The following is a 12176-nucleotide window of genomic DNA, read 5'->3' as shown; positions in this document are numbered from 1 at the left end:
TGGAATTCCAATATGAGACAAACGAGTCAAAAGGAACTTCCTTCCAAAGAGATTTCTAAAACCAACCACCACCATGGGACACAGGAGAGAACATGGGATCAGAATGAGTATGATTGATTAAATTTAGTTTAAATGGAACCTCTCACACATATGCCCCTTTCCCCATTTTTCATTTTGCCCGTTTGAAGTATGGGCTGATGTCCATTTCATTTCTACATTTTTAAATTGCTTTACTCCTCCTGTGCTCAAACTTTAAGAAATTGTCATTCCTTAAATTGGTGTGGGATTGTAATGATGTAGGACTTATTTTTTAAAGAGTCTTATTTTTTAACAGCATGCAAAGAGCGAGTCATCACATGACTACTGTTCTTTAAAGTAGGGCATTTAAAACCTTGGAAGGCTACACAACTATGCCAGTGATGATGAGAAAAACACAAATAATAATAGCTAACGTGTATGAAGGAATTATCACATGCCAACCTGTGTACTGGGTGCCTTCTTGGATTATTTTATTTAACCCTCACCACAAACCTGAGAGGGAGGTATTACCTTATAGATGAGGAAATGCAGACCTGGAAAGGACATGACAAGTAAACTTTCAAACACATAGATAGTAGGGCTGTGCTAAATTCTTCTTGATGGTTAAGGTACCCAGCTGGGATTCGGAGCCCAGTCTGTTTGGTTTTAAAACCTGGGCTGGTTGCACTGCCCCATCTTGCCTCCCAACCAGGCTCCGCGAGAAAAACAGAGAGATAGGAAACAGAGACCAACACTGAGTAGACTGGGCTAAAATGTTAAACTGAATGCTGAAGGGCCAAAACATAGGGGATAGATAAAGCAACATCAGAATACAGCACATGGCTCCTTGGAAATGTGTGCAGTGGCTGCCCATCCCCGTTGTGGAATATTCTGGCAAGAACCTGGGTTTGTGTTTCATCTCAGAGGTGGCTGCCTGTCTGCGGTTACACCACGGCCCATTGACCTGGGCTCTGAGCAGTCCTTTTTGATTCCAGGATGAAAAGAGCCATTTGAATGGAACTTCCATTCACTCTTGGGTCTGCCTGCCCATCAAGTCTGAGGGCAGATCTGCAGAGTCCTCTGTGCCCAGGGGAGACATCACCAGCAACAGTGCCCTGCATGCAGAACACCTCTGTTCTCCACTGCTGTCTCTCTCTTGTCTTTTTGCAGGGCTATGTTTACACAGCAATTTCCTATCCTCTCACCTAAGGTTGCTTAGAAATACCATAGCTTCTACCAAGTCTTCATACTTTCACCCTTGAATAAAAAATGGTTAACAGGCTCTGTTTAAACATCTCAATATTTATTTGTATTTTTAGCTTTAAAACTACCAAAATGCCTTTTGGTTTTTTTTAAAAATAGAACTTTAACAATTGTTTGTTTCCAGAGGATCAGCATTTCTCTGAGGGGCACAATAAAAGCCTCTTAAAATTATGATGTACATTTAAAATTATACAATGTCTAAATTAGCAAATAAATATAGGATCAAAAACAGTTGGTTGAAGGTAAAATTTGATGACTTGTAAACCAGTCACATAAATTACATTGATTTATTTCTACACAGGAAGTGAATTGCACCCTTCAAAATAGAAACCTTTTTAAGAACAGGAAGGTTTCAAGGAAATGTATTTCCTGACCTGGACAAGAGTGTTGGTGATACAGCAACAAGAAGAAACCTTTGAGCAAGGCACCAGGATAATCCATTTGAATTTAAATAGGTAATGAGCAAATAGAAAATATTAGAACCAGCTGTCACCTTGAGTCCCTGAAAAGGCAAAGGTCCCTGGCATGAGGTCTTGCACGTATGTGCTGCATGCGCAAGTGCGTAAGGACTGGGGTGTGTGCCAGGAGCGGAACTTCTGAAGGACCATCTCAGGCCGATCCTCTCTTGACATGCCTCGCACTTGAGAGAGGTTTACTCCTTGCAAGGACAGCTGGGGTGAGTCAGTTTTAATCTGTTGGGAAAGAGTTGTGTCGATCAATCGTCACCCTGATAGCTGATGTGTTCTGAGTATTTTCTATGCGCATTTCACAATAACATATTTCATAAGCACTATTTCCTCCAGTCCTCACACATTCCTATTAAGAAGAGTGTTGTTATCAACCTCTTTCCTCGGGTAGGAAAACGGGGCTGAGAGACCTTAAGTGACTCAACAAAGTGACACCGATAGAAGAGGACTGAACTGGAAATTTCAAGAAAGATTTTGTGAGACTTAGGCCTCAGCAGTCCTGCTTCTGGGCTCTGGGTTTCAAAGAGTAGTGCTAACAACTCACTGAAACCTCAGCCCAGCCGCATACGGGTTCGATAGTCCTATCAGCCCCACTGAACAGATAAGGTTGTGGAGGCACTGAGAGCATAGAGAACAGGGCCAGCCTGGCACAGCTGCTATGTCTGGGATTGGACCACCATTGCTCTGGTGCCCCAAACCTTGCCCTCACTACTACACCATACTGCTTCCAAGTGACTAACTGCCTTTCCTTTGCACCATCTTGGGCCAGCGTTGGGAACATCAGGGCATAGCATGGTGACACAGACTTCCATTCTTATAAGGGGCACTCTGCCATCAGCAACAGGGTGCCTCAAACTGCTCCCCAGCTGCCTGTGCTGGCCAGGTGAGCTGGGGCAAGGGCGTGCGTGGTGGCCGTCCGGTCTCTCTGCTATAGGACAGATGAGGAGGGCGTGCTAGCACCCGAATTAGGTACACACGTGGCAAATGAAGGACTGAGCCATTACGAAAGAAGGAAAGAAACGGGGAACACAGTGTTTGAGACGCTCATTTGGAGATACAAAATATCTTCCCATTTTACAAAATGTATTTTGCTAAATATATTAAGAACTTGGAGTTTTAAGTGACAGAGACACAACTCAAAATAGGTTAAACATCAAAAGGGACTTTTACTTAACTAAAAGCCCAGGAGTGTCACTGACTCCAAGCTCAGCCTCATCCCAGGGCACAAACGATGACACTGGGGCGTCTGCCTCCCTGCCTCCTTTCTCCTTCCCTGCGCTATTCTCCTTTCTCTTCTCCTGTGGACAGGCTCCCTCCTGCAGTCTGGCAAGATGGCCCAGCTTAACACCTCCGATAGAAGGCGCACCTCCTTTCAAATTCATAGACATCCATTCCACAAAATAACTTTTTGACCCTTCTTTGGGTCATGTGTTCATCCTAGACCAATCACTGTGTCCAGAGGAAGTGGTCCTATGATTGGCCAAGCCTGGGTCATATTCCCACTCCTGACCAATCACTATTCTGCCCTGGGTCACATGCCCATCTTTTTGGACAGAGCAGCGAGTACCATGATCTGCAGAACTGCTGGCCCATATAGACAGGGGAGGATGTTCCTCAAAGAAAGGGTGCTGGGCAGACACTTAGGGATTCCAATTTTAGGAATGTATTAGGGAAATGACTTCCGTTGCAGCTCTCCATGCAGGGGGAAAGTCAGTGCATAAAAGTAGCAAAAACTTCAGGAAGAGTTTGTAAATACTTTCAAGGAGCTCATATGAAAATCTATGCCTAAGCCTTAGACTCTAAGGTTAAGACCTTTCAAGAGTGTTAGGAACTTTAATACAAATCCTAAAGGAGAAATTGTAAAAACTTCTTCTGCTGGTCTTTGCAGGTGAAATGAAGAACAAACTAGAGGGAAACATCAGAAGTCTCCCTCACCGGGTTTACGGCCCTGGGGGCTGTGGGGGGTATTGATCCGCATAGGTGCCTACGTCCTGCCCATTCCGCAGGCTTCTCCCCCAGGTCCCGGCCCCAGAGTGAGCCCCAGGCTCCCAGCCAGGCCCACCTGTGCCTCTGGGGCCCCATTAAGGACTTCGGCTTCCAGGGTTTTCCTCTGCCTCTCACAACACTAAATCCACATCTTTTCATCCCCTTTTTCCAAAAAAGGCAGCAGATTCTCTTCCCCCACAAAGCAAATAGAAAACAGTACATTCTAGGAAGGCCCTCCCTGACCAGTGTTTGTGCCCATGTCATTACTAAGTGTTCCCGCTCCCAACGGCTGCTCCCCTCTCCTTAATGACTGCTCTATTTCAGGGGCCGGCCCTCCATCAGGCCTTCCGGGCGTTCTACTCTAAACAGGCCTCTTCTCACGCGGAGGCCAGCCTCCTTGCCAGCCATGTAAACACTCCCCACTCCCGGGGGAGGCTTTGACGTGCCCAGCCCGGCCTGGGCATTTATGCTCATCGCAGCCAGAGACGGGGGCTGCCTCCTGCCCAGGGCTTAGAGAGGAGTGCCGTCCAAACGGGAAGAGTGCCCCAGGCAGGGCTGTAATGAGGCATTTACGGTGCGGAGACGGGCCCCGGGCAAAACTGGGCAAAAGGTGTGGCCCGAGACATTTCTGAGGCATTAATGTATGTTTCCTTCTCTGTGTTTTCCCTCCTCCACCACACTTCCAAGCAAGCCCATCAAACCTTTTGTTACCTCAGGGACTTTTGCTTCACGAAGAGCTCAAAGCTTGTGCGTCTGAGGGAAGAGGATCCTTTCTTGGAAGCGCTCCCAGCTCACTGGACAGGTTTTGCTGGAGACCAAAGCAAGAGGGGGAGGGAAGGGGGGATGACTGTGAAGGTGAGGAAAGGCTTTGGGGATCTCAGGGAAAGTGGACCTCGTCTGCCAAGGCTTCCAGACTCTGCAGTGGTACTGAGAGGCACCGAGCACGGGGGTCACAGCTTGCACAAGGCCACATTGATAACGATGCTCTCGGGGTGAACAGGAGTGTAGTCCCCTCCTGCTATGCCCCTGGGGCCCTGTGGGCCCCTCTGGTCTTTGTGAGGCAACCGGAAGAAGCTCCAATTCTGAGGTGGGTGAAATGTCCCCTCAGTCCCACCTGTCGGGGGTTCAGAGTTGTCTGTAAGTTTATTTAAAGATGTGGTAGGTAGAATTATGGTACCTCCAAAGACATCCCCATCCTAATCCCCAGTACCTGAACATGCTGCCTTACTTGGCACAAGAGAATTAGGGTTGCAGGTGGAATTAAGGTTGCTAATCAGCTGATGCTGAGAGAGGGAGACCACCCTGGAATATCCCGGTGGGCTCCATGTAACCTCAGTCCCTTAAAAGTGGAAGAGGCAGTGAGAAGGAGAGAATCAAAAGGAGAGCTGAAGATGTTTTGTTATTGGCACTGAAGAAGAAAGGGGCTCCCAGCGAAGGCCTACGGGCAGCCTCAAGGAGATGGAGAAGGCAAAGGGAGGGATTCTCTCCTAGTCTCCAGAAGGAACCCAGCTCTCTCAACACCTTGATCTTTGCCTAGTGAAACCCTGGTTGGATGTCTAACCTATAGAATTGTAGGATAACGCATCTATTGTTTTAAGCCACTAAGTTTACAATAACTTGTCACAGTAGACAAAGAAAACAAATTAAAGACAATAAGAGAAACAGATACTTCTTACACACTGGTGTTTGGACTTGGCCCCCTCCTCTCTGCTCTGTCTCCCCTCATTGCTGTGATTCCTCAGGACTCTCCAGGTTGCTTGTATTCTCTCTCACAGGCCCCACTAAAATTCAGTTCCATGCATTTCAACTCCACAAACATTCTCTGTGTGCCCAGTATGTGCAGAATGCCACAACAGTGCACAAGGGATGGAAACACAAATACAACATGGCCATTGCCCTTAGGAACAGTGAGCTAGGAGAGAGAGACACACATGTGACTGTTCAGGCATGAGACAGGCTGTGGCAAGTGTGGTTCCAGAAGTATGAACCAAATGCTATGAGTGTAGTAGGGAAAATGAGATAAATATCAGCTAGAAGAATCTGAATTACTCATCTTGCCAGAAGAAAAAGCCAAAGGCAGGAACTGAACTGCAGCAGGAATGAGAACTACTTAGTGTCCATACCTTAGTTATCATGGCTTGCCCGTGGCAGACATTATTAATCAATCACTGATTTCTTTTTTCTGCAAAGCTCAAACTTTGCCTCAGAATTTTTCTTCATTTAGTGCTCCTGAAAGGCAGTAGCAATTGAATGGATTTGGCCCTTGTGACAATATTTGCCACATCTATGTCTAGGTATTTATCACAGTGAGATGGTGTCAGGCAAATAATGCAGAAAAGAAATGTTTGAATTTCAGTCACTCTTTCCCTGTGCATTGCTGTCTGAAGATACCCCTCTTGGGTTATCTGTACTCCCTAGTCATCTTTAGGCGTTCGGGATTGTCTAGTATCTAGGATTTCTACCCCCAAAACATCTCTGGCCTGTATTGCAATCCCTCAGGGTGAGACCAAATAGAGAATGTTCCTCCTGAGGCAATAATTAAAGAATTTGATAACCTCTCTCTGGACCTCATGCTCCAAGTTGAGGACAACAGAGACTCATGTGAGGTGTAGGTAGGAATGCTCAGGAACAAAATTTTCAAAAAATGAACTTCCAAAAGTGACTGTCCTCGCTGCCCACATATGCCCTGGGGCAAAGGCAAATAGCCTTGTGCAGCAGCTAGAGGAAAAATGACCCAGCATCCTAAAACTTGCACAAAGATGGAATGGGTGGCAGGCAAGGTCCATGGATGTTAGCATGCCTCTGCCTGGACCACCTACCTCTAATATTATATTGTAAGTTAATAAAGTCTCACATTTTCAAAATCCAAGCAGCAGGAGGGTATACAATTTAAAGTGAAGCTTTCCTTTTCCTCTGGTTTCATTCCAACTCCCCAAAGTGACCTGTCATCTTCCTTAAAAAATTCTGTGCACAGAATGTATGTGAACATATTTGTGGATAAGTGCCTTTCCCCCTGTAAACATAAATGGAGTCATGATTATACTAAGTACACTGTTCTGCAATGTCCTCATCTTCACTTGCTTATCTTTCCATGATGGCACATTATGGGTAGGAGCATTTGGACTCTGAGGAAGGCATCCCAGGATGAATTTCCATCTGGGCACTTACCTCTTGAGTGATTCCTGGTTAAGTTCCTTAACTTCTCTATGCTCCTTGTGTTGCCCTCCAACAAATGGAGAGACATCTCCAGAAATACTATTGAAAACACATTTTCCTTTACAGAATTCTCATTTTGGGTTATATATGGTATGTTTGCTCATATAATAATTTTTAAAATCTACCCAGTATATGTTACTATGTCAATTTGGCCAACATTCAAAAGAGATGTCATCAGGCCCTCTGGTTCTATAGCTCTTCTTGAGTGTCATTCACGTTCCCAGTCCTCTCATCCAGGATTACTGACACCTGCAGCTACCAACTTCAGTGCCCAGGGAAAAATGCCCCCTTTTGGGATACTCAGCAGCTCCTATCATCCCCCAAGACCTAGCTCAAAAAGCTCCCTTCTCTGAAGCATCACTAGCTCTTCCCAGCCAAGAGAGTTGGTTACACCATCAGCTGGTCCATCAACACACCTCTAGTATGTATGTCCCCCATCACCCATATTGTGGCTTTTTCCTATATGTCTTCCACCTCTACTACCCAAGAAGAAAGCAGGGACTCTGGTTTGTTTATCTTTATGACCCCAGGGAGAATGCTTGGTGTTTCCAAAGGAGGGCACATTTGGGCACATTCGAGGAGAGTTGAATGAATGAGTGAGTGTATGAATGAATGATGAGTGAGTGTCTGCATAGATGCCTCAGACTTAACATGTTCAAAACAGAGCTCTCCATCTCCCACTCTCCACACCTGCTCCTTCTGCCCTCCTTGCCACCGCAGGAAACAGCGTCTCCATCCAGCCAGTTGTCCAAGTCAAGAACCTTCGTGTCATGGTTGCTTCCCCACTCTCCTCACTATCCCCCCCACATATCCCACCCATCACTGCAGCCTGGTGCTCTAAGTCCAAAATATGTCCCTAATGCACCCCTTCCCACCACCAGCCTCACCACCACCCAGCTCAGAGCCACAGTTGTCTCTCACCTCCATCATGCAACACTTTCCTGGCCTGTTGCCCTGTCTCCTCTTGAGCCCCACTTCTGGTCCAGCCTGCGCTCATCAGCAGGTGAAATGCTCCTGTAGGGCAAAGGGCATCGTGCTACAGGTCCTCCAGCGGCTTTCCACAGCTCTTAGAACAGAACCCAGGGGCTACAGGTAAGCTGAGCTGCACCCTGCCTGGAAGTCACCCCATTGCACACTACCTGTCCCTTGGTCACACTTCCACTGGCGCCAGGCCTCCTCACAGCTGTGTCGTCTTTTGGGCTCTCTCTCTGGAATTGTCCTTCGGACCTCAGCTGCCCCCTTCTCTTCATTTGGGCTCAGCATAAATTCTATCTCCTCTAAAAGGCCCCATTGATGACCCTTCTAAGACCTGCCAAGTCACTCCCCAACCCATCACCCTGTTTTATTCAGTTACTGCTTTGAAATGATCCTGTTGATTGTCTTTTTCTTGCCCTGCCAGAATGGCAGCCTCAGAAAATAGCTTTCCTATCTTGTTAATTGCGGAAATCCTCTGTATCCTGTGCAGGGCCTGGCACAGAGTAGGTGCTCAAAAAAATACACGAAGGAATACATGGTAACCTCTTTGGGAAACTTTTCCCAGAGAGGTTGTGCATTGATTTCAAGGAGCTGCATTACAGTGCTGCTTGCTAGAAAGAAAGCTGAATTTGAAGAATATTTGATATGATGGGTTTTAAAGCTTGTGGTTTCTGCAGTGCTTAATACCACTTTTCCTATCTTTGCAAGTGACAGAAAGATCGGGGGAGGTTAAAACAGTGGAGAAATCTCTCTGAGGGATGGAAATGTGTTAGAGCCACAGTCCCATCCAAAAGCCACTTTGAATCCTTAATGCTTTGAGACAATTAAGGGAGCAAAAAATGCCTACATAATTCTCATTTCTGAAACAGCAGTCTTAGGCTTCATAGCATTGATGGTGTTAGCAACTAATTAAGAAATCTTGACATTACTCAAGATAGATATAATGGAAATGGAGTCTCAGAGACTTGAGATATTTATAATAAGCTTCAAGTCAAGTTCTGCAAGAAGGTGTTCCCAATGGAACAGTCTTCCTGCAGAACCCCAGGGACATTCAAACCGATGTGTCCTCAAACCATTCGACAGGGTTGCAGTGCCACTAAAAATGAATCATTTGTCTGCTTTTATCTGTGGAATTATTCAGTCAGAAAATATGGGTATAGTTTCCAGGCAGGCTGGAGCACCCCTTGGATTTGTAAATGGCTGAACTGCCCTTGAAAGACTTTTTATCGAAGGAGTGGTGGTCAGTGTTCATAGGTCAGTTCTGCTGAGACCCTCTCTGTGGGAAAACCAGGGAATGGCCCGGAAAGGTGGGATGTTCCAGAAAGGGTGCTTTTGAGCACCATCTCGTCTGATATTTGGGATACTCCAAATCTGAGCTCTATCTAGATAATGTCTGGCTGAAAACAGCAACAGGAAATATTCACTATGCTAGTTATAAAAAACCAACAAGTTCAGAGGTTTCCTACCATTTTCTGCCCTAACTTACTTAAGAACTCCTTTTATTCCTCATTCTAACGGTGGCTCACCATGAGGGAGGTTTGGAGAGGGGGAAGGGAGCGCAACCCTTTGTGGATGGGTGGGACAGATGTGCAGTCTGAGAAAGCCCCCTAGGTGATTCTTGTATACTTTCCTGGAGGATCGTGACCTACCTCTCAGTTCCTCACCAGGGAATCACTACACCCATCATTTTATTGAACTTACACTCTAAAATGTGGATCTAACAGAAAGCAAATCATTGATTCCCTGGAGCTAGAGATGGGAGGGAATTGACTATAAATGCTTACGTATAAATTTCCCAACTTCTGGTACAGTGGAAGTCCTCCAAAACTGAATAATCATTGCACAACTATATAAATTTACTAAAGCTCATCCAACCATACACTTAAAATGGGTGAATTTTATGGTGTGTAAGTTACACCTCAACAAAGCTGCTAAAAAATGGATCAACCCAAATAAGTGTGTAGATATAATGTTTGGGACAATGTGTCCAAACCAAGCTCACCTTCTCCACCCAGATTGTCCAGCATTCCCTGTTTTCTCAGTGAATGGTGTCCTATCTGCCTAACTTCCTGCACGTCTCCCATCTTTGGCCACTTCTCTCTCACCACCTACATCTGACCAGTTCTACATCTCTCATATCTTGGGAATCTGTTCACTTCTCCTCATCCCTGTTGACACTGCCTAGTTTGGGGTGTCATAGTTTCTCCTGAAAAGCTGTCATCACCCCTTGATGCCACTGTCCCCACCTCCCAGTGCATTTTTCCCTCTAACTCAAGGATGAAATTCCTTCAACGGCTCCCCACGGTCCTCGGGATAACAATCCAGCTCCTCAGCAGGCACAGCTTATAAGATCTCCCACGACCTAGGATCTGTTTATTTCTCCAGCCTTATCTCTTGGCAAACCAAACTCTAAGGCAAATTGACCTACTTATCTTTATTCTCTGAAATAAGATAAGCTTTCTTTCTCTCCTTTGCTCCCACAACCTTCTCTCCACCCACCATCCATCACCACTCTGGCAGTGACAGCTATTTGCTTCTCCAAAGTTCCCTTTTCTCCTTATGAAAAGCCCTGACTTTACCAGGGCATATTGCCACACAGCCAAAGACCTCATACCCTAGCTTCCCTTGCTGTTATATGAAACAAGATGATAAATTTTGATCAGTGAAGGATAATATGACATACCAAGAAGCCTCCTTAAAAGGAGAAGGTCTGCCTTCCTTTCCTTCCACCTTTATGCTGGTTGGAATGAAGCTGTCATGGCTGGAGCTCCTGCAGCCATCATGGACCAAGAGATAGTGCGTGGCAGTGCAACTAGATAGACAGAATTTGGGTTGAGAACACCAAAGAGCCTCGATATCACTCCTGGACTTTGGTTATGTGTGAGAGCAATTAACTTCTGTTTCAGGCATTATTTTTTTTTAATCTTCATTATTTGTAGATAAATAAAACCTCAATTTACATAAAGAATGCTTTCAAGCACCATCTTAACTGACTGACCCACTTTTCTGTCCATCAGCCTCTTATTTTTCCTGCAACACTCAACACCGATGTGTCATCTAATCTTGGAAGCCCTCCTGGCCTCCCAAAGACAGGTCAGATACCCGTTCTTAGGCTTTCAGAGTCCCTGTGGCACTGCTTCCCATCATGGATCAAGTCTGTTCACATTTTGCCACCATCACAGATTCCCAGAAGGAGCAGGACATGTTAGGCCCTCATAATGCATGCTGGGTAAGAAAATGTGTTTAACACCTATGTGATTAACCCATGAGAAACAGCCGTGTTGCAACTTTGAAAGGGACCCAGGTGAGTGGTTATTTCAGTTTGATATTAACTCTGCCTCTCTGGATACATCTGTAAATGACAGGTCTGGATATATTACACACATAAGGAATAGCCACAAAAACAATCAAATCTTCACTTGCAATATTAAGAAACACAAGCCATGCTTTTGAATTTGTAAAAGGTTCGATAAATCAAAACCTTGCCATCAAAGTACTAAGGACACACTAAAATACTTACTGACCTAGGAGGAAAATATCAAGATGAAAAGAGAAAATAAGTGTCCGATCTATGGCAATTAACTTGAGAAAAGTCAGAATAAATATTCAGACTAGCACATTCATTTAAAATAGATCCTATCTAGTTACAGATGCCACCTACCTGAAGACATATTAGGCACACAAATCTCCGAATGCCTGACTGGATTTTAAAAGCAGGGCTGTGGTTTCATAATCCAACCGGCTATGGGAACCAAAGTGGAAATTCAAGATCTTAAAGGTCAAGTCGATCTAAGATGGGGGAAAGGGGAATCGGGAAGAACTGAAAAAAGGACAATCATGAAATATAACTGAAGGCTGAATCAGAGTCAGGTTGGAGAGGGGGACACAAGGAACAATGTGGAAAACATGCAAATTCTGACAGCTCAGAACTTGCTCTGTGTATCACTACAACGGTTCAGAGGCCTCGGACGTCCCAGTGACGGCAGGAACAGCCACCTCCTTTGAAAGCGCTTGTGGATACCAAAGCACAGCCCAAACGCGTGGGACAGAAGTTGTCTCCTCACAGCATTTTTGCATCAGCATTAGTGGCTGCCTCACACGTGAGCATACGCTGTGACATTTTAATATGCCCAAACTCCGATGACACCACGGAAGGCGCAGCAGCAGGGGCTTGAACCCCAGGGAGGCAATTAGCAATTTCACATCTCATTTCATGTGGGAATGTGAATGCCATGTACTCACATATCCATG

General features: G+C 45.5%; 1 long non-coding RNA gene across 1 annotated transcript; it reads right to left on the bottom strand.

The window, feature by feature from the left end:
• Positions 1 to 1368: 1368 nt before the first annotated feature.
• Positions 1369 to 5650, bottom strand: LOC118908729 (uncharacterized). The gene is made up of 3 exons (XR_008994670.1): positions 5411 to 5650; positions 4446 to 4542; positions 1369 to 1973 (listed from the first exon to the last, which is right to left on the bottom strand). It is a non-coding gene; the product is annotated as an uncharacterized LOC118908729 (long non-coding RNA).
• Positions 5651 to 12176: the final 6526 nt, after the last annotated feature.

The sequence above is a fragment of the Manis pentadactyla genome, chromosome 18 (assembly GCF_030020395.1).
Source record: "Manis pentadactyla isolate mManPen7 chromosome 18, mManPen7.hap1, whole genome shotgun sequence".
Lineage (NCBI taxonomy): Eukaryota > Metazoa > Chordata > Mammalia > Pholidota > Manidae > Manis > Manis pentadactyla.
This window is presented reverse-complemented; position numbering and strand designations above follow the sequence as displayed.